This window comes from Pan paniscus, chromosome 17 (assembly GCF_029289425.2).
Source record: "Pan paniscus chromosome 17, NHGRI_mPanPan1-v2.0_pri, whole genome shotgun sequence".
NCBI classification, from domain to species: domain Eukaryota; kingdom Metazoa; phylum Chordata; class Mammalia; order Primates; family Hominidae; genus Pan; species Pan paniscus.
Genome location: NC_073266.2, coordinates 24809698 through 24829742, shown reverse-complemented (window position 1 = coordinate 24829742; position 20045 = coordinate 24809698). Strand labels below are relative to the sequence as shown.

General features: G+C 50.0%; 1 protein-coding gene across 3 annotated transcripts in view; it reads left to right on the top strand.

Moving 5' to 3' along the window:
- Positions 1 to 287: 287 nt before the first annotated feature.
- Positions 288 to 20045, top strand: part of LDLRAD4 (low density lipoprotein receptor class A domain containing 4) — a 438865-nt gene continuing 419107 nt past the window's right edge. For 2 of the 3 annotated variants that reach the window (XM_063597165.1, XM_034943954.4), the window contains exon 1: positions 288 to 423. The gene's annotated coding sequence lies outside the window, so the exon portion shown is untranslated. Of the gene's footprint in view, positions 424 to 1103; positions 1328 to 20045 lie in introns of those variants that run through there. The other variant, XM_034943953.2, reaches the window with a different exon arrangement.

Below are 20045 nucleotides of genomic sequence, written 5' to 3'. Positions count from 1 at the left end.
CCCCTCCGGCGACTGGAGGCGGGACACCTCCCCGGCGGCCGCAGCGCCGCGTCCCCTCTCTCCCCGCGCTGAGGCTGCGGACCGGGCCCGGCGGGATTAGCAGGCGAGTGCGTTGGCCCTGCCCGCTCCGCGCGCCGCCGCGGCCGGCCGGGGATCCCCTGCAAGCCACGGAGCCGCTGCCGCCGCTGCAGCCAGACAGGCTGCGGGTGCCTGGGAAAGTGGAAGCGGGGCGGGGAGCGCGGGGGAGGCCCGGGGGTGAGGTCCTCAGCTCTTAAAGAACCCCGGCGCGCCGCGCTCCCCGCCGGCCCGCCGCGCGCCCCCTGCCGCGCCCCGCACAGCGCCCCTCCCCCTGGCCAGCAGGGCCGGTGGCCGCGGAGCCGCACTGCGGGCAGTCCCCGCCTCCGCTCCGGGGGGGCGGCCCAGGTGAGTGCGGACCCGAGGTGGCCGCAGTGGTCGCGGCTTCTGGCCCAAGTTAACCGCTGCGCTCCGGAGGGAGGGGTGGCGGAGGGGGGCGGGGGACTCGGGAACCGGACGCTTTGGGAACTGGACGTCCGCGAGCCTGCGCCGTCGGCTGGGGCCGGAGGGAGCAGCTGGGCGCCGAGCGCGCGAGGTCTGTGAGGCTTGGTCCGGGTGGGCTTGCCGGTGGGTACGGCGGGGGTCCGGCGCTGGCCCGCGGGCGGGGTTACGCCGGTGGAGGGACTTCGCCGACCCCCACCCCGTTTTCTGTTTCCTGGTGCCCTGGGGCGCAGGGTGTCCCGCGGTTGCAAGACTGAATACTGCACCGCCCGGAGGCCAGGATGGGCGCGCGGATGGTAGCCCCAACTGTCTCCGCGCCCCTAGGCCTCGGCGAGCCGTGGCGGGCAGAGACTGGAGGTCAGCGGGAAGCGGGAAGATCCTGCAGGACCTGACCGGGGAGTTTGCGGGAAGGAGGGGGCGGGCCAAGCCCCGCAGCCCCTCAGTCCCGCATCCTGCACCGTGCGCTCCCCGGACCCGGCCCCTCGGGCCCGCTTCACCCGGCGTCCCCCCGGGTCCCCCCGCGCGCGTTGACGTCGGTCGCGGGACCGCCCGGAGCTCCCGGCATTGGCTGGGAAGTCGATTGTCTGGGGCGGCTGCTGTTGCACTTAGGCTGGGTCTCCGAGCCCCGGAGGAAGCAGGCGTGTGTTGAATTTCTCTCTGCCCCTCACCGTGGAATAAACAGGAAGCGACGAGCACCCAGCCCGGCCCGGCACTTGCCTTTGTGAAGGGGTCTGCCCTGCACAGCCTTTAGGAAGCTTCCTCGGGACCCCTGCCCGGTGCGCCGCCCCGGGTGGGCCTGGGGGCGCGCCCTGTGAGTACACCGGTGGAAGACAGTGGGTTCGGTTTAGGTTAAATCGCTATCGTGGCGGAGAGGGCATTTGCTTGTTTTTAAACTTTTTTTTTTTTTTTTTTTAATTGGAAAAGGAGAAGGTTTCCCGATGAGGCAGAGGTTTTCAGGACGACAGGGACACATGGTGGGTGGGCGGCACTGGGGGAAGGCGCATCCGAGAGCACAGCGTTCTTGGGTCACCTACCTGGAGGGACACCTCGTCGCCAGTCAGGGCAGCTAGAAGCTCTTTAAAGCGAGCAGGGCTCCTTAGCTCTGCCCAGGCACAGGAATGATTGCTGTGTGCCCATAGCCGCATGAACTAGCATGATTTTTGTTTTTCCCCCAAAATTTTTTAATTAGCTAGAATTAGATAATTTTGATTTGCTTCTTTTCTTTTCCTCTGTGTCTTGGTCTATTCCCTTCTCTTTTTCTCTTTTCTAATTATTTTGGCATCTTCTCATCCCCGGACCAGCGCTGCTTTCTAAATGTTAATTACCATTGCAATACATATTTATTGAGGGCCTACTATGTGCTAGGCATTGTAGGATGTGAGGTAAGAGTAGCTGCACAGAATGTGGGTTCTGAGCGCTAGTATTAGTAAGTTATTTGCAGTAGAGGTGGATAGAGATGGTGAGCAGCATTGACTCTCAAAAATAGGGTCCTGTGGCTGGTAAGGAGGTTGGTACCTTCTCGAAGGGCTAGTGCTGGGAAGCTTCCCTTTAAAAACGGCCCTTTCTGCCGGTTTGGCTAGCCAAGAATGGCATCCTCCTCTCTGTATCTCCCCTGGAGCTTCAGGACTGAGTATTGAATGACAGAGAAGGTTCTGCAAAGTCTGCACAGGGAGACTGCCATTGCATCAAGTCATGTCTGCATTCTGTATATGAGTATTGTCTTTTCTAGTCTTTAACTCGAGTGTGTTGTCATCTGTAACTCTCCCTTTGTACTCTGCACAATTCTTCTGGAATATAGTCTTTGTGTTCAGTCAAGGATCAGAGTGTCAAATCTGAGTCATTACATAGACAAATGAGGATGTCTGAATATTACCCATGTATATTTGTTGAATTATATTTGGTATCCCATCAACCCTTGAAATGTTATTTGATGGACCTTTCTAAGCAGTGCTTTTTAAAACAGGGGGCTAACTTCCTTATGATCTTTGAAAGCTTAATTCTTTTTAAGAGCTTCATTTTGCTATTGACATTGAACACAGTGTTAGGAATTAGGGCTGGGAATGTAAATGCCAGTAAGGGATTTGCTGTAATGGAATTGTAGCTACCTTCTTCCCTTGTTTTAAAAGACCTCTCTAATTTCTTAACATTCTGCTGTTACCCTTGGAAGGGCTTGCCATTGTTGGCCATGGTCCTGGTTCGTGTAGGTTTGTATTTACATTGGAGAAGACTCTTCCCGGCAGGTTTTTAGGGCTGTCTCTTGAATCCTCTCATGGGCTTGGTTTGCAAGACCACAATCCTGCAGTGGAACGCAGCCAGTGCCAGCTGCTTATTAAGGGATTTTGTGCCAATTTGTTGGCACATTATTTGAGACTCCTCCACCCCACCCCACTCCCACTGGAGTATATACATACATAGACAAATATTTATTTTCCCCCAACTGCTGACAGTGTTCTAAGAATAGTTTTCTTGCCTGGCACGCGGAGAGCAAGGGCCCGTCTGCAGAGGTGTTTACAGTTTGGGACTGTGCTGTAGTCTTGGTTGACTTAGCAGCCTGGCAGACCAGCCTCATAGCTCCTGGGACGCTCTCTGTTTTTGCACTGGGCTGCTGCAGGGGTAACCTCCCTGACTGATAGGGAAGCACAGTCAGAGGAGAGTGACTTTTGCTCCTTGTGCATGGTTTCTGGCAGGCAGTCCAGCAGAGATCCCTGAGCTCCTGACGTCTTTGCATGTAGCCAGCATAAAGTCTCCTTGTGGTGGGTGGGAGGTGACTGCTCTACGTCATTACGTAAAACCAAAGCCACCTCAGGGCCCTGGGCAGGAATTCTTGAAATTGTAGACTGCTCTGATCTTTCTGGTAGTCCTTGCCATGTTTCTTCTCATCTTTCTTTGGAATCTGGGCTTATCCAGTCTCTACGATGTGTCCTTCTTTCTGTGTAAGAGTTAATAGAGAAGGAAAAATGTTATCCCTCAAGAAGTGATAAAACATTGTAAAAGAAGAGCGTACCATATTAACCTGGAAAAATTTTTGGAAATAGTTAACAGAATGTATAGCGGCACGTGGATATTAAATATGAATAGTGGCAAAATTGCTATGTAGTCCAAAATTATTCTTTTCTTTCTTCCTTCCTCTCTGTCTCCTTCCCTCTCTCCCTCTGTTCCTTCCTTTTTTTAGGTCTCAGAAAAATATCTCCTGGAAGCCATTATTTTCTGATGTCAAAGAGACTTTCTGCCTATATGAACTGTGTTAGTTTAGAATTACATCTTGACCTATATTATGGGTGTACATGGAAGATGAATCTTAAGTTTCAAAATAGGAATGCAAAGGTTCTGTCTACTATTTGAAAATTTAGGCCACAAGACCTGCCACTTTTTAGGGACATTTTTTTGGGGGCATTGTTTGCTTCATTGTTAGGCAGAGAAAGGACTGAAGCTAGTACCTGTACTATTAATTATGCTGAAAATATTGGGTTTGAATTTTCAGTTAATGTCATTTTTTTCCATCACAGGAGGAATTGAAAATGATGTCTGTATTGTCACATATCCATGTGATTTAAGAATGGATTGCTTTTCTTTTGAGTTCTCACTAAAAATGGTACTTTGGCCTTTTAAGCTGTTTTTGTGAAGACTTTTCTTTCCACCAAGCTTGTTTTCCAGATAGGTCTTGGAGATTACAAAGAACATAGATATAATTTCTCCCTTGATTGGCAGCTGCGAGCTTTCCCGGACAAAAATAATGCTGCACCGTGCCAAATGGTTGACTTTTCTAGAATAAAAACTCTAAAGGGTATGCAAAAAGTCCTCTGGTTAATATATTGGCATTCCCAGAACCCACTAACACTCCGGCAGCCTGCCAGACTCCACTTAACGAGGACACAGAATGTCTGGCTCAATCCCCATGAGCAGACGGGGGTGGGGTCTGGATGTCCACACCCTTTATTAATTTTTAATGACTGTACTTTTGTTTTGCAGATTTTCCTCTGTACCCCCTTCTCAACCGTCTCCTACAACGTCACTCCCCCCATCCATTTATTTACTCATTTACTTGGCATCGGAAAAATGTCGAGCGGTTCAGGGTTAAGGATCCTGCTGAGGGATCATTTCTGTTTGCATGGATTCTTTTGTTGTTGGTTTTTTTTTTCTTTTTCTTCCTTTTTTTTTTTTGGAAGAGGAAGAGAGAAAAGGAACAGAAAAGATGACAACTATTTTTTTTAAGGATGCTTTATTGTCTGCTGGAAAAAGAGAAGCATTTACGAAACTTTAAGTTTGTCAGACAGTTTATGTGACAGTGCAAGTTGGTGCTTGCCAAGCTCCAGACAGATTGTTAATGTTACATGACAGGGATAAATAAATTACCGCTGTCTGCAACACGCTTGCACTGCAAACGCACTCTGCAGCCGGCGGCCGGCTGGGCGCCGCTCATGGGCCTGGTGTGCATGCAGCTGCGCAGAGGGCCTCTGCCTGCCGCCTAGAATGCTGTGCCTCGGTTCGGAAATGAAAAGGGTGTGCCTTGCTTTTATTTTTGGCTCTACTGCAGGGCAGTAGAATCCAAGGAGCAACTCTGTGTCCTTTATTTTGCTAGGCTGCTCCGCCTCCTCCCCTGCCCTGGCCCCACCTCTGGTCCACACTCCCGTTCTTCCTCTGAGCAGGGAAATCAGGCACCTAGCTTCTTCCCAGGAGACCTAAACTTTGTTCTTAGCTGCCCAGGGCCTAAAGTATCTCAAAGCCAAGTTTCAAGCTGTTTACAGTTGTGTTCTTTCTGCAGGTGCAGACACTGAGAACAAATTGTCTACGATAGATAAGGCTGTACTGGCCTGGGAGGGCCTGGGTGGCACTCCTTGGGCATAATGTACTTTCATCTGGGCAGTTTGGAAGCTCAGCTGGCAGAGTGACAGGTGTAATGAACTTAATGGTCTTGCCCTAGTTGTTTGCGGACACACAGCTCATGTTACAAAGCCACCTCATACCAGGGGCCCCTGCCAAATGATTTGCTCTTCTCTTTGTGGATGGGACTTGGGGACTGGACGACTGAGTGGCGTTAAGGTAGGGAAGGGGGTGGGTGTGAGTGACGTGTGTTTGCCCTCATCTGCTCTGTTCCTAAAAGGACCTAGAGAGTCTCCTGAAAGTAGGCCTTGAGAGAAAGAAATTCTTCCCACTCACACTGGCTAGCCGTCCTCCATGCCAGGTGTCGTGAGGACCCTCTGCAGATGTGCTTTGACTTCCTGCCTCTGGGGTTTGCAGAATGGCAGGCTTTCTGCCACACCGTGTGGCTTCCTGGTACACTGCTGGCCTGGCTGCTGGGATTCTTCAGAAGAGGGCTGGGCCGGCAATGCACAGCCAGGCATTGTTCTCGGAGTCCGTGGCCCCAGGGGCCAGCAACCTGTGCACAGAGCTGCAAGGGAATTTCCATTGGAAAGTCTCTCTGCTTCCGAAGGCAGCCGCTGGAGAGGCTGTAGGAGGCCAGGCTGCTTTCCGAAGGGCTCCCTGACCTCTAACCAGGGCACGTGGGCAGATAATAATAACAGCAGCTCCAAGTGCTTCTGTAGCCTCTACTGTGTGCCAGGCTCTGTTCTGAGGGCTGCCATACACTGATTCACTAATCTAATCCTCACAGCGGCCCTGTGACATGGGTCCTCCTGCCATCCGCATGTTACAGAGATGTCAAGACATTGCCCAGAGTCACCAACTTGTGAATAAAGGGTGGAGCAGCCCGGGCAGTATGGCTCCAGGTTCTGGGATCTGCCTCTGGAGCTAAATGAGATGGGGCCTGGGTCAGGGATTCTTCATCTGGGACCACTTACTGGCAGGGTGCCCTTCTCTTCTTGTCCCCATACAGGTCCCACTGGGACTCTATCCAGCCAGCAAGTTCAGGGTTTTGTCCTTCTTGCCTCTGTGCTGTAACCCTCCCTCCCCAACTCCCTCCCCTGTTTTTAATCCTAATCTCTGCTCTCTGCCTGTTTTACCTGTGGCAAGAGCCTCAGTTATGAGCACTGGACCATGGCAGCTTTGTCTCTGTCCACCTTATCCCTTGAGTTCCTTGAGAGAAAGACAAAGCAACAGTCAGCAGGAGTGCTGGTATTGCCAGATATTTCTTCTGCACTGGTCCTTAAAACCACTTCCATCAGCCTCCCCATGGCACCTCTGGGTGTAGCCTGGTGGAGCGTGACTGCCCGGTTCCTGGGAGCAGCTAACTGCCTTGGTCTGGGGGTGTGTGCTGGTAATGCCCCCACCAGCTGTCTCTTCACTCGGAGGGATCCAGTTCATCCCAGGACAAAGAGCACTATAGTTTCTTTCTTTCTTTTTTTTTTTTTTTTTGAGACGAAGTCTCGCTCTGTCGCCCAGGCTGGAGTTCAGTGGCGCAATCTCGGCTCACTGCAAGCTCTGCCTCCAGGGTTCATGCCATTCTCCTGCCTCAGCCTCCCGAGTAGCTGGGATTACAGGCACGTGCCACCACGCCCGGTTAATTTTTTTGTATTTTTAGTAGAGATGGGGTTTCAGCGTGTTAGCCAGGATGGTCTCGATCTCCTGACCTCATGATCCGCCTGTCTTGGCCTCCCAAAGTGCTGAGATTACAGGCATGAGCCACTGCATCTGGCCTATAGTTTCTTTAAAAATGAAAAAAAGTTATCCCATCTTTAAGAGTCTCTTTTTTTTTTTTTTTCTTAGATAGAGTCTCCCTTTATTACCCAGGCTGGAGTGCAGTGGCGTGATCCATCTCAGCTCACTGCAACCTCCGTCCCAGGTTCAAGCGATTCTTGTGCCTCAACCTCCTAAATTGAGTAGCTGGGATTACAGGCATGCACCACTACACTTAGCTATTTTATGTATTTTTAGTAGAGACGGGGTTTCGTCATGTTGGCCAGGCTGGTTTCTCACTCCTCACCTCAAGTGATCTGCCCGCCTCAGCCTCCCAAAGTGCTGGGATTACAGGTGTGAGCCACTGCGCCAGGCCAAGAGTCTCTGTTTTGCTCCATGAGGTATAGGTAAATGAATCATGCATATTGACGTGTACGTCCTATGAAATGTTGTCCACCTTGGACAAGCTAAATCTTCGAGATTGTGGGACCTAAAGGGAGTACCCAAGAGATGCACATATCATGGGCCTAGCAGGACAGTCAGCTCTTTGCAAACTGGTCCACGGTATCAGGCAGGAAAGGGTGTCCCTCACAGCTCTTGAGCCACCCCCAGCAGCTGGGATGGATGCTGACCCCTATGTAGATACTACCAGGTGTCCCACATGTTGCAGGGCATTTCTGAGCCTTTGTGGCATGGGGCTAGCCCGGCATGGGGCTGATTAAGTTACGGTTGAGGAGGTGAAGACCTCTAGAGAGACTGTCCTGGTCTGGGCCCTGTCCACTCTGTCAACAGCTCTCAGTAGCCACGCATTGTCATGACCCAAGGTGCAAGGCCTGTCTTGGGGTAGCTGCTCCTAGCAGCATCTGTGGAACAAATAACGTTTTCTTTTCCTGATACATGTGTACTGAAGAGAATTAGGAAATAGGGAAAGAAGGAAGAAAATAAAAATCACTGAAATTATCTATGATCTCACTGCTAGAGATGATTAGTAGGTTAGTAGATTCCAGGTTTATTAATTAATTATAAAGTCATTTATGTACTTTTTAAGAAGCTTAGCATTCTTTCATGAATATTTTTCATGTGATTTAAATATTCTCCAAAAATCCCACTTCTAGATTGTATAATATTCTATTCTATGGTTATATTGTTATTTTTTTAAAACCAGTTTTAGGACATTGAGGCTGTTACCGGTTTTCTCTGTTATAAATATGATTGCATTGAACATCTTTAAACATTTTTTTTTAGAAATTTATTACATAACTTGATAATTTAAAAAAATGGAGATGGGGTCTTGCTCTGTTGTCCAGGCTGGAGTGCAGTGGTGTTATCTCGGCTCATTGCAACCGCCATTTCCCAGGCTTGTGGCATCCTCTCCCCTCAGCCTCCTAAGTATCTGGGACTACAGATGCTGCCATGCCTTGCTTTTTTTTTTTTTTTTTTTTTTGTAGAGACTGGGTTTTGCCATGTTGCCCAGACTGGTCTCGAATTCCCGGACTGAAGCAACCTTCCTGCCTTGGCCTCCCAGGGTGCCAGGATTACAGGCGTGAGCCCCTGTGCTTGGCCTGAACATTTTTAAAAATATTATTTGGGTAGATTCTTAAAAGGGAAATTGGGGGCTATAAGACTTTTAAGGGTCCTCCAAAAATATTGCCAGATGGGGCTTTCAGAATGGGCGAGGCAACTTACATTCCCACAGAGAAGAGGGTGACTGCACCCTTGTCAATGCCGAATATTATTTTAAAAACCTTTGCAAATTTGGCAGTAAATGATATGGGCACATGACGTTTAAATTTTCTTTCCTATCTTTTTATTTTGAAAATCTGACTTTGTGTCATCTGGCTCATCGATGAAAAGAGTTTTGCTGTTTGCTAGAATTTTGTTAAGGCCAAACATCATAATGTCAGTGGATGATCTCAGTAGGTGGGGTAAGACCTTTGTGCTTTTTAAAATTTGAATAAAATAAAATAAAATAAAATAGAATTAAATTCTACTCAGGTAGGTTCAGGGCAATAAACATTCTAATAACATGTCTTTTAAACAAATTATAGGATATGATGGGCATAGACTGCTCTTGGTCTTCCCCCAGCCTCCTCATCCTCCCTCTTTAGGGGTAGCCTTGAACTTGCAATGGAGAATGAGGGCCAGGAGGGGGTGGAGTCAGCACCTGGCTGTCTGGATAGCCCCACCATACTTTGTTCAGTCGCTTCTCTTCATTTCGAATGATCCCTATTGGACCTCACACTCCTTGCTAGTCTTGCCCCTAAGGACGCAGACAGAAAATTCATGATGGGCAGACAGAAAATTCATGATCCTCCACACTCCATTCTTGTGTCGTCTGTGGAGGACCTCCACATCCTCTGCAAATGTGCTAAAGTTTTCTGCTTTCCTCCAAGGCATCAGCCCTTCCAGAGTTGCAACAACTATGAACAGTGCCTGACCTCTTAAGCTGTTGCTCCTAAAGCTTGAGAGAGATGAAAAAATCACTTTACTAGGTGGTGATGAACTAATTAAAGACAGTCTTTCATTGAGGGGTTGGAAGCAGCTGGAATGGAGGGTGCTTACCGTGCTGGAGGGAGCAAGATGGCACCACTTTCTCTAGGGCTGGTCATGATCAGTGTGGTTTTGTTCACAGGCACCGGAGCGCATCAGGTGGGGAGACCCTTATGTACTGTGCAAGGTGCTCACCTGCTCTTTGGTGTGTGCTGGGGGTGCACCTCCACCTGGCATTGCCTGGTGGACAGTGAGTGGGTCCCACAGGACTTGGTGGGCCCATGTATTAGTCCGTTCTCATGCTGCTATGAAGAAATACCCGAGACTGGGTAATTTATAAAGGAAAGAGGTTTAATTGACTCACAGTTCCACGTGGCTGAGGAGGCCTTGGGACACTTACAGTCATGGCGGAAGTGGAAGCAAACATGTCCTACTTCACTTGGCAGCAAGAGAGTGAAGTGCAGAGTGAAGGAAGGAAAAGCCCCTTATAAAACCATCAGATCTTATGAGAACTCACTATCATGAGAACAGCACGGGGGAACCACTCTCATGACCTATTCCCTTCCCATGAGGTCCCTCCCCCAACACATGGGGATTACAATTTGGATTACAATTCAAGGCGAGATTTGAGTGGGGACACAGAGCCTGAACGTATCAGCACAGTTCTGTGTTTTGTACCAAAGCTTTCAAGGAGGTGCCTAGGTGCGTGAGCCCGGGTACTGCAGGTGCAGACGGCAGAAGCTCAGCTGGTGATGCTGTGCCCCATCTCCCTGGGTTGAGACTGCAGACTGGGTCCTTCTCAGCTCTGCCTGGCCTGCCATCAGCACCACACTCTGTCCCAGGTGCACACCTGCCCTCACCTGTGGCAGTGCCGAGGCCTTGGAGATGGATTCCAAAAGGCTGGAGATGGGATGAGGCCTGCGGAGTCGAGATGGAGTGTGCTGAAGGCTGCTAATGGGGTGGCAGTCCTCCAGTGGTCTGGCCGGTGGGGTCCCTCAGTGTCTTTTGGGGCGCACACCTCTGCCACAGTCCTTGGAGGTTCTCCATTTTCCTCAGTGAGGTGGTGGCTCTGATGTCACTGTGAGGGTGCTTGCCATTGACCCAGAGGGCTTTGGGTGCCTGACAAATCCACCTTGTGTTTGTTACTGGCTGAGGTGTGCAGAGCTGACCGATTTCTGTCTGATTTGACCTTGCTGTTTGGCTTGCTCCTGCAACACAGTCCCTGCTTTCCTAGTGGGGACGGGGGCCTTCTGGACACAATGTGTGCAGGACTCGAGGAAATGTCGGCAGTTGGTTGGCTTGGTTGAACATTTGTTTTTCTGCTACTTTGGCTATGAAGATAAATCTTGAACCCTAGGCCAGGCACAAGGCTGGAGTTTGAGACCAGCCTGGGCAGCATAGTAAGACCCTATCTCTACAAAAAAATGTTAAAAAATTGTGCCCCTAAAACACTTAGCTTTCCTCCTATTGGGTTTGAATATGACATTCAAAATTGTTTACTTCTAAACTAGACGTCCTGGGATTTTGCATTTTTTCATCTGAAGAGTAATGTAAAAATAATAAATGTTGTGTATGTACAGCTACAACCAGCTATATGTAGTAAATTTAGTCCAGAAAAATCATGACATTTGTTTTCTGATAAAGTTGAACTTGGAATGAAGCAGAGCAGTTGTTATCTGATGGACTCTTGGTGCATTACCCTCTAATGTGAATCCTCATCCTTTGGTTGCTGTAACATTGTTTGTATGTTGGAGTTTTATAGCCGGGGCACATTTATGTGTCTGAGGGAATGGCTTCTGTTCTGCCATCTGCATGGAGGAAGCTGTCCCCATTGGACCCACCGAGGAGGCAGCGTCCAGGCTGCAGCGCCAGCCTGTGTGTCAGCTGCCACGGGGTGACTGCATCATCCGCGGTATGCTTGGGACGATTCGGGTAAAGGCCTCCTGAGGGCTTGCCATGGGCAGTTGCTCAGTTATCCTTCTAGCTGTCCCTCCTGGGCCCCTGTGCTGCCGGGCCCCTTGAAGGCTGTGCAACCTGGGGAAGGTCACTGACTCTCTAGGTCTCAGTTCACCTTCTCTGAAATAGCTGTTTGCCCACCTTGTAGGTTTTTGAGAGGATTAGATAAGATCATATGTATGCAGATCAGGTGGGACAGGCCAGCTACCACAGCGAGTGCTCAGTAAAAGGCAGCTCGTGAGCCAAGTGTGTACTCGTGAGACATCTGCCCTGCACTGGCACAGTCAGAGACCCAGTTCCCGCCTTTTGGAGACATAGAGACCAAGAAGAAGATAGAATATGTGTGGTGGAAGCAATTAGCAAGTGAGAGTGGTTTTACAATCATGTCTTGAACTAAGCAGTTTTTCAAGAAAGGCTTTAGATGTGGAGGAGAGTGAGGCCCCCAGGCCCAGAGGTGGTGGCTCTGACGCCTCCTTCGCTCCCTCCCTTCCCTCTCCTTCTACTCTTTCCTCCTCTGTGCATTTTTATGGAGCACTCAGGACGTCCACGCACTAGGCATAGATAAAGACATGGCTTTGTCCCCAAACTGGTGGAAGACAGGTGTGCCCATGGTTGCCACACAGGGCTAACAACCATACCAGGGAGACAGAGGAAGATGTGAGTAGACCTGCTGTCTCCTGGCTTCCTTAGGGCTCAATGTACTTTGGTCAATCAAGGAAGACTTCATGGAGGAGGCCAAATGCTGTTGTGTGAATGTTTGTGTGTCCCAGAAACTCCTCAATTGAAACATAACTCCACTGTGATAGTATTGATAGTATTGAGCGATGGGGCTTCTAGGAGGGGATTAGGTCACGAGGCTCCTCCCTCATGTGTGGGATTAGTGCCTTTATAACAGAGGCCAGAGGAGCTTGTTCACCCCTTCCACCACTCAAGGACTCACAGAAGGTGCCATCTATGAAGAATGGGCCCTCACCACACACCAGATCTGCCGGCACCTTGATCTTGGACGTCCCATCCACCAGAACTAGGAGCAACACATTTTTGCTGTTTCTAAATGACCCCATTGAAGGTATTTCGTTATAGCAGCACGGCTGGACTGAGACATAGACCTCGGGCTGAGACTTAGCAAAAGAACAGATTTTTTTTTAAGGTGAACAAACGGGGAAAGAGTATTCTAGTGGGTTGCAGCGAGAAAATATTAGAACGCATATACTTATTTTTACTTCATTATTTCAAACTTTGTATATTATGTGTACAATGTACTATTACCATAGTATATGTATATAATTTATAATTTATAAATAAATATACATGACCTGTGTGCTTAGACATTTTTGCTTATAGGAGTATATGCTTCAGAAAATTGGGGGCCCACAGGCGGGCAGTGGGAACATGTGTTAAGACGGGGAGGGCAGGGCAGGCCATGGATGGCTGGAGGTGGGGGAAGAGGTGGGAGGGTGTCTGCGAGTGTCATGGGTAGATGCTACTGCTTACAATGCCTGAAATTTCAAACTCAAACTCTAAATTACTTTTGTAGCTTTCAGTTGTTGTGAACTCAAAATCCACAGACCATATCGTGCTCCTTTGCCGCCCTGACTCTCCTAGGCTCCTCTTTCTGGTCCATGCTATCTGAACCCTCCAGGGCGAATCCTGACACAGGTCGGGGAGAGATTGAATACACCAGTTTGGTAATCAGAAATGTTGATAGGACTGCTTTATTTGTGTGGAGAAATCTTCCTTAGGAGGGTGAGATTATTTATTCAAGCTCGGAGCAGGGGCACCCTTTTAGGGCCCACATGCATTTATAAGAATGGAGACTTGTAATCTGGTGAAGCTCATTCCGGATGTCCAGGGTGCTGCGGGGCTGCAGGGATGAGTGAAGGTTCTTTCCCTGCCTGCATGGAACGCATGCCACGGGCAGCATCGTCTTCGAGTTCAGAGGCGTATAGATGTCTATGGGTGAGGCAAAAGGCAGGTGGTATGGGAGGAAGCGGGAGGGAGAAGGGCAAGAGGGGTCTGGACAGGTTTTGCTTGAGAAGAAATGGCAGTGGACACATGGCTCGTGTGAAAGGTGGGTGCACGCAGACAGGCCAGAGGCTTGTGGGAGCGGGAGTGAACCTGGGCGCGGGGCGCTGCTCTTGGTGAGCATGTCGGGTGGCCCTTGCCCTTTGGGTCACCATTCCTCCTGATTGCGGCCCTGCCCGAGATCGTGTGAGTCTGATTCTGGTGTGGAGCGTTTCTTCCCATCTTTGTCGAAAACCAAATCAACCAGCCACGAATGGTAAAGAAAAACAAGCCCGTTAGAACACCTACCTTGATTTCATATCGAATTGTTTGCAGTGGGGAGCTCTGTCTCGACCACAGTGCTTTAATAGTTGATATTTGTTTACATTTCACAAAACGCTTACATTTCATACTGCATTCAGTTCACGACAGGAAGCCAGGTTTATCACTTTCGCATGGGAATAATAATGCCTTCTATTTGCAAAACATGTAACTATTTAAAGCTTTTCACAGACAACATCTAATTTCATGTTCCTTGGCTTTAAGGAACAAATAATTAATGAAATGTACATAGAAGTATAATTAATGGATTTGTTTCTTCTTCTCTAATGTGGCTATTAGCTGAATGAGGAATTCAGGCCAGAGTTTATGTTATTTTAATGTGTGAAACCTAATTGGAATGTGATGCCCAATGGTTGTCCAAGCCACATGGCAGGCTGTTTTCTGAAGGTCATTGGTCCCAGGGATGGCAGCTTGGTGGCTGGGCAGGCACCCACCTAGTCGATGTCATTTTGGGAGGTCGAGGGTATAGCACTAAAAACTGAATTCGAAGATACACATAGTTACATCAAGGGGACTGAGGGGGCACCCCGTGAAGCTCTCTCCTGGTGGGCCATGCAGGATGGAGTGTGGCCCGAGTACGGTGCAGGCTGGGGCCACTGCAGGGGCCTGCTCTCATCTCCTCCCTGTTAGAGGAGCGTCTTCTGGGCGCTCTTGTGGGACTTAGGAGTATGTCCTAGGTCCTGAGCAGTGCAGAGACTCGGCCTGGTGCCAGCGGTGGGGTGGATCCGCCAGTGTGGCCCCTCTCCTGTCTGTCCCACTCGCCTCCCGCCTCTGTCTGTGGCCTGTGCCCCTTTTTGCCTGGCATGGTTTGAGCTTCTGTCCTGGTACAGTTTGTTCGGCTGTGGATGCAAGTTGACTTCAGTTCTGTTTCTCCCCTTTCAACAAAATCGCCTTCCTTCCCCGCGTGGCCTTGTCCGGTGGCTGCTGCTGCCCCGTGCTGTGCTCCACAAGCCTCTGTGTCACCTCGTGCTGCCGCATCCCTTCCCCAGCTCAGCTATTCACTGTTGTCTGCAGCTCTGACTCTTCCGCTGTGGCTGCCAAGTCCCCTGATCCCCTGCATGCGTTCCAAGTGGAAGCCGTGTGCGCCGTTCACACTGGCTTCGCAGCTTCCTGCTCTCTCCTCCGCAGCCCAGGAAGCGCCACCTCCAGCCATGCTCCCTGGAAGCTGCGTGTGGGAGAGGCGCGTGCCAGCTGTGATGCTCGTCCGAACTCAGCTCCAGACCCGAAGCTGGCAGCAGGGAGAGAAGGCTGCCACGTCTGCTGGCTCTCCCTGGTGTGGTCCTCCTGGTTCCCTGAAGGGAACAGGAGCCAGCATCCTCATGACCAAGGCTTCAGCTCATTGTTAAAATGATTAGGTGGCAGGTGAGGCGCTTTCTGATCTCCCCTGGTCATGTGTGATCAATGAGGACTCTAGACGATGGCAGAGGATCTGCTTGCCGCCACACACAGTGTGTTAGGGACAGAGCTTGCCACCAGTGGCTCCACCTCTTTGCAGGCGCCTGTCCTGAAGGACGTGAGCGGGCGAAGTGCTCTTGGGTCTGCTTGGACACGGGTCACTGGCTGCTAAGAACGCAAGTGCCATGCCGTTCAGATATATTCTCTGCTACTGGATGATGTCATGCTGCTGTGATGTAGCAAATGCATTGGCTTGTTGAGTGTTAAGAGGTGGCAAGACATCAAGGGACCCTCTGGCTTGCTCTGGGGTTGGCAGGGTTGGCAGAGGGGCCCACTGCTCAGAGCCCAGTAAGAGGCGGGACAGCTGTGTTTGGAAGTGGGCCAAGGAAGCCGGCACCCTCTTATTGGAAATATTCTCCATTCTGTGACCTGTTTGTCACTGTCTCTGGTGCTCCTGTGACCTGTTTGTCACTGTCTCTGGTGCTGTTTTATGGAAACCTTCTCTAAGCAAAGATGTCTTTGAGTATTTGTTCCCCTTCCCTCCCTGGGTGATGCAGCCTGCCGGTAAGGTGTGGCCAGCTTCAGAGCCCGGAGGAACGGGGTCTCTCCCTTAGCTGTCAGTGGAGAGAGGTTTCTGAGCCTAGAACCTTATACTCACAGTTGGAGAGCTTAGAGGCAGAGTTTTGTCGCAACTGTTGAGACTGATTATGTATTTCCATAGAGGACCTCGGCCCAGAACTCCAAACCCTAGGCTCCTACACCTACCTGCCTACCTGGCATCTCTACGCATAGGCACCTCCAAGCCAGCATGTCTAAAACTGAACTCTTACTCCCCCAGCTGCTCCTCCCTGCCCCTCAGCCCCCCAGCCCTGTCACTCCCTCACTGTCCCATTCCAGTCACCAGCATCCTTGTCTGCCCGTGGTTCAGGCCACACATCTCAGACACTTCTTTCGTCACCTTTTCCCATGGCCCAGTGCATGTTTGAAACCTATTTGTTCTGCCTCCAGCGTTCGTCCCAATATGATCACTTTTCACTGTCACCACCAGCAGTGCTCGTGTGTCCTCTCTCCCTGGGTTTCTGCAGGGCCTCTGACCGGGTGCTGTCCTCCCCACCCGCGATGGTCTGGTCTGGATGCAGCAGCCAGTGACCCTTGTGATCCCTGATGGCATGCCCTGTGCCCCTCGGGCCTCCCTCCTGCTGAGGCTCCTCACCCACGTACCCCCTCGCCCCACAGGCCTCTGTGGTTGCCCTACCCAAAACTCTCCCTGGGTGCGCACATTAGTTGCCTGGCTTTGCCCTAGGAGGCCTTCCCTGGCCCGTGTGTCTCCTGCACGGGGCCTGGTCATTGTGAGCTCCAGGAGAGCAGACAATCGTCTTCTTGTCCCTGTCCTGGCCCAGCATCGGGCCGCCAGGACTGTTTGTTGAATAAACAGATGGACTGTGAGCAGGCACCTGTGAGCAGGCCAGGGGAGGATGGTGGGCAGGTCCACAGACTCGTAGGCCTGGATGGGGCTCTGGACTCCTCCCTTCTGCCAACTTCTGGGTGGGCACCAGGTATGGGTGTGAGGCCATCTCACCTGAGCCTCCGTGGGTTGGGACAGGCCTCAGTGCAAACAGAAAGTCCTGCAAAAAGGCTGAAGTATGAGCAGCAGTGAGAGAGATGAGCCGGGGAGGCTGAGCACCTTCCGTGAGCCCCGCCCCACCCCATGGACTGCTGCTCACCTACATTACATTCTTATTTTACTGTTTTCCTCTAAGTAAACTACCTACCAGAAACCAGGAGAAGCAATTGTTTTTCAGACCAACTTTTGCCCTTCCCTTCTCTCCTCCCAAATTTAACTTGCTGGCTAAATACATTTTGGATAAATTAGTTATTTATTTGCTTAGAAACCAATTTATCAAGCTGTAAAAAAATCATCAGATTAGGTCGGCATGGTGGCTTATGCCTGTAATCCTAGCACTTTGGGAGGCCAAGGTGAGTGGATCACCTGAGGTTGGGAGTTCGAGACCAGCCTGACCAACATGGAGAAACCCTGTCTCTACTAAAAACACAAAAAATTAGCCAGGCGTGGTGGCGTGTGCCTGTAATCCCAGCTACTTGGGAGGCTGAGGCAGGAGAATTGTTTAAACCCGGGAGGTAGAGGTTGCAGTGAGCTGAGATTGCGCCATTGCACTCCAGCCTGGGCAACAAGAGCAAAACTCCATCTCAAAAAAAAAAAAAAAATCATCAGATTATTAAAGTTTATTAAATTCATCATATGTAGATGCTTTCTCCTTAGACAAGATGTCTCTATCATAACCTTGATTCTCCTAAGCTGTTTTCCTCTGTTCTTGGGATCAGGAAAAGTTCAAAGTAGAGAAAATTATGGTCTGTGAATCTTTTTTCCATCTTTTCAAAGAAGACTAAATGTTCGACAGCTACCTGGAAGTCTGACTCACCCTCCAGGCATCTGACTGTGCTTTTATTCTGGTATTAGTTTTGTTGCCTTGGATTTAAAATCCACAAGGATTGTGAAAACCAAGTGTGGAAGAAGGAGAAAAAACTGAAAAACCCCCCACATTCTAAATAGTGGTGAGGACTCCTAGCAATTCATTCCTACTGATGGCTTTTAGCCTATGTAATAGACCACTAGCCACGTTGCATATGCGATCGGCTTTGGTTGGACGAGTCGACTTTATTTCCCTCCCAGTCTGAGGACACATCTGCAGTCCTGCCCCTGGGGGAAGTGCACATCCAGCCCTGGGGTGGGTTGCTTTTCTTGCAGGCTGGGTGCTGATCCTTGCCTCCGTTAGGAATCTGTTTGAACCTCCACTCGGAGAACAGACTGGAAGGAAATACACCAGGACATTAAAAATAGAGGTCTTGGCATATAGTGCTAAGGATGGTTTAAAAAATTCTGTCTTTTCATCTTTTCCATATTTTCTACAATGATCATGTGTTCCTGTTTTTATAATGAGAAAATTCCCAGTTAACTAGATTTGCTAAGGGTGTGGAATAAAAAGTCACTTTCTGAAAAATTGTGGAAAACAATTTGATGTGTGTCTTTTTAAGCATTTTGGAAGCGCGGTGGAGTTGCTATGGGGATAGCAAGGTTTACTCTCTACAGAGTGGTTCCATCTGGCACCCGTCGCTCCCGAGCTGGGCTGGGCAGTTCTGTGCAGAGCAGTTTCTCGTTAGATGTGGAAACGGTTACACAGAGAAGCACTGTTCCATCTTTTCCCCCTGGAACCATCATTTTGCTTTGATCTAACAATAGAAAAACTTTTTTTTTTTTTTTTTTTGAGACAGAGTTTTGCTCTTGTTGCCCAGGCTGGAGTGCAGTAGTGCGATCTCGGCACACTGCAACCTCTGCCTCCTGGGTTCAAGTGATTCTCCTGCCTCAACCTCCTGAGTAGCTGGGATTACAGGCATGCACCACCACCCCAGGCTAAGTTTCTATTTTTAGCAGAGTTAGGGTTTCTCCATGTTGGTCAGGCTAGTCTCAAACTCAGGTGATCCGCCCTCGGGTGATCTGCCCTCCTTGGCCTCCCAAAGTGCTAGGATTACAGGCGTGAGCCACCACGTCTGGCCTAGAAAAACATTTTAAACTCCTTTCTGTACCCTCTGCTTCCTCTGGGTGCTGGCGTTGCCTGTGTGGGGCTCGGTCCGTGTTTCTCAGTCTGGAGGGTTTCTGAGCTGCTGTTGGAGTGGGGGTGTCTCCTGCACCTGGTGTTCCATGTCGGACTTTCAGATCACAGTTGGAATTAATTTTCTTTTGCAGACGTGTTGACATCTTCCTCTGAGGTTACGTTTTAATTCCCCTTTGCTTTGTCCCTGGAACTGTGGACTCCCTCCCTCCATAGTCTTGCTTGGAACCAGCGTGGTTCCATCTCAGTTTAGAGATGAGGATTGTAACATTCCATAAGGGACGGTGCTTGGGGGCATAATGTGTGCAGGTAGAGTTCTGTTTTATATTTAATGGAGAATGAAACACAGTGACTTAAGAAGCAGCAGGTGTCTCTGTCTTTGTGATCTTGGGTTATCCCTGGAGGCTCCACTCATAGAACGCCTGCTAGGCATGCTGGCTTGGGCTCTGGAGGCCAGCTTGCTCTTGTTCTGGGCTGTGGCCTTTGGCCAGTCCGAGTCCTGCTCCCTCATCTTGAAAATGGGATCATGACATCTGCCTGCTTGCAGGGTTACTCTGACTGTCAGATGAGATGGCGCAGGTGCCCGCTGGGAAATGCAGGGGACTAAGTGCATCACCCCACGTCCTGGGCACTGGCAGAGTCACTGGTGTCCTGGCTGCTTCCTCCTGTGATCTGATAGGATGTGGCTCTCTGAGGCCACCGTAGATGGTCTCTTAGTTCCCAGAGCTTCTAGTTCATATACTTAGTACCAAGGAAGGTTCTGTGGTTCATGGGCTTGTGGACAGTGACTGCCGGGTGGCTGATTTGTTCTTGCATTGGAGACAGAGGTAATAATTTCACTCCTGGTCCCACGGCCAAGTGGAACTGGGGTGATCTGTTCAGTGGAAAAAGCAGTTAGTTCGAAGACATTCAGGGAACGTGGATTCTTGTTCCTAGCTCGGTCTCCAAGTAGCATTGCCCCCCGAACAACCAAAGATCCATTCCCTCAGTGCATACAATTGTGTGACAGCCCTGCACCAGTCACTATGATCACTCAAGACCTCTGGCCTCAGTTTCCCCCTTCATGGAGGCATTGCTGTCCAGCAGTTTGCATGTGTTCTTTCATTTGACCCATGTAATTCATTTATGAGGTTGGGAAGT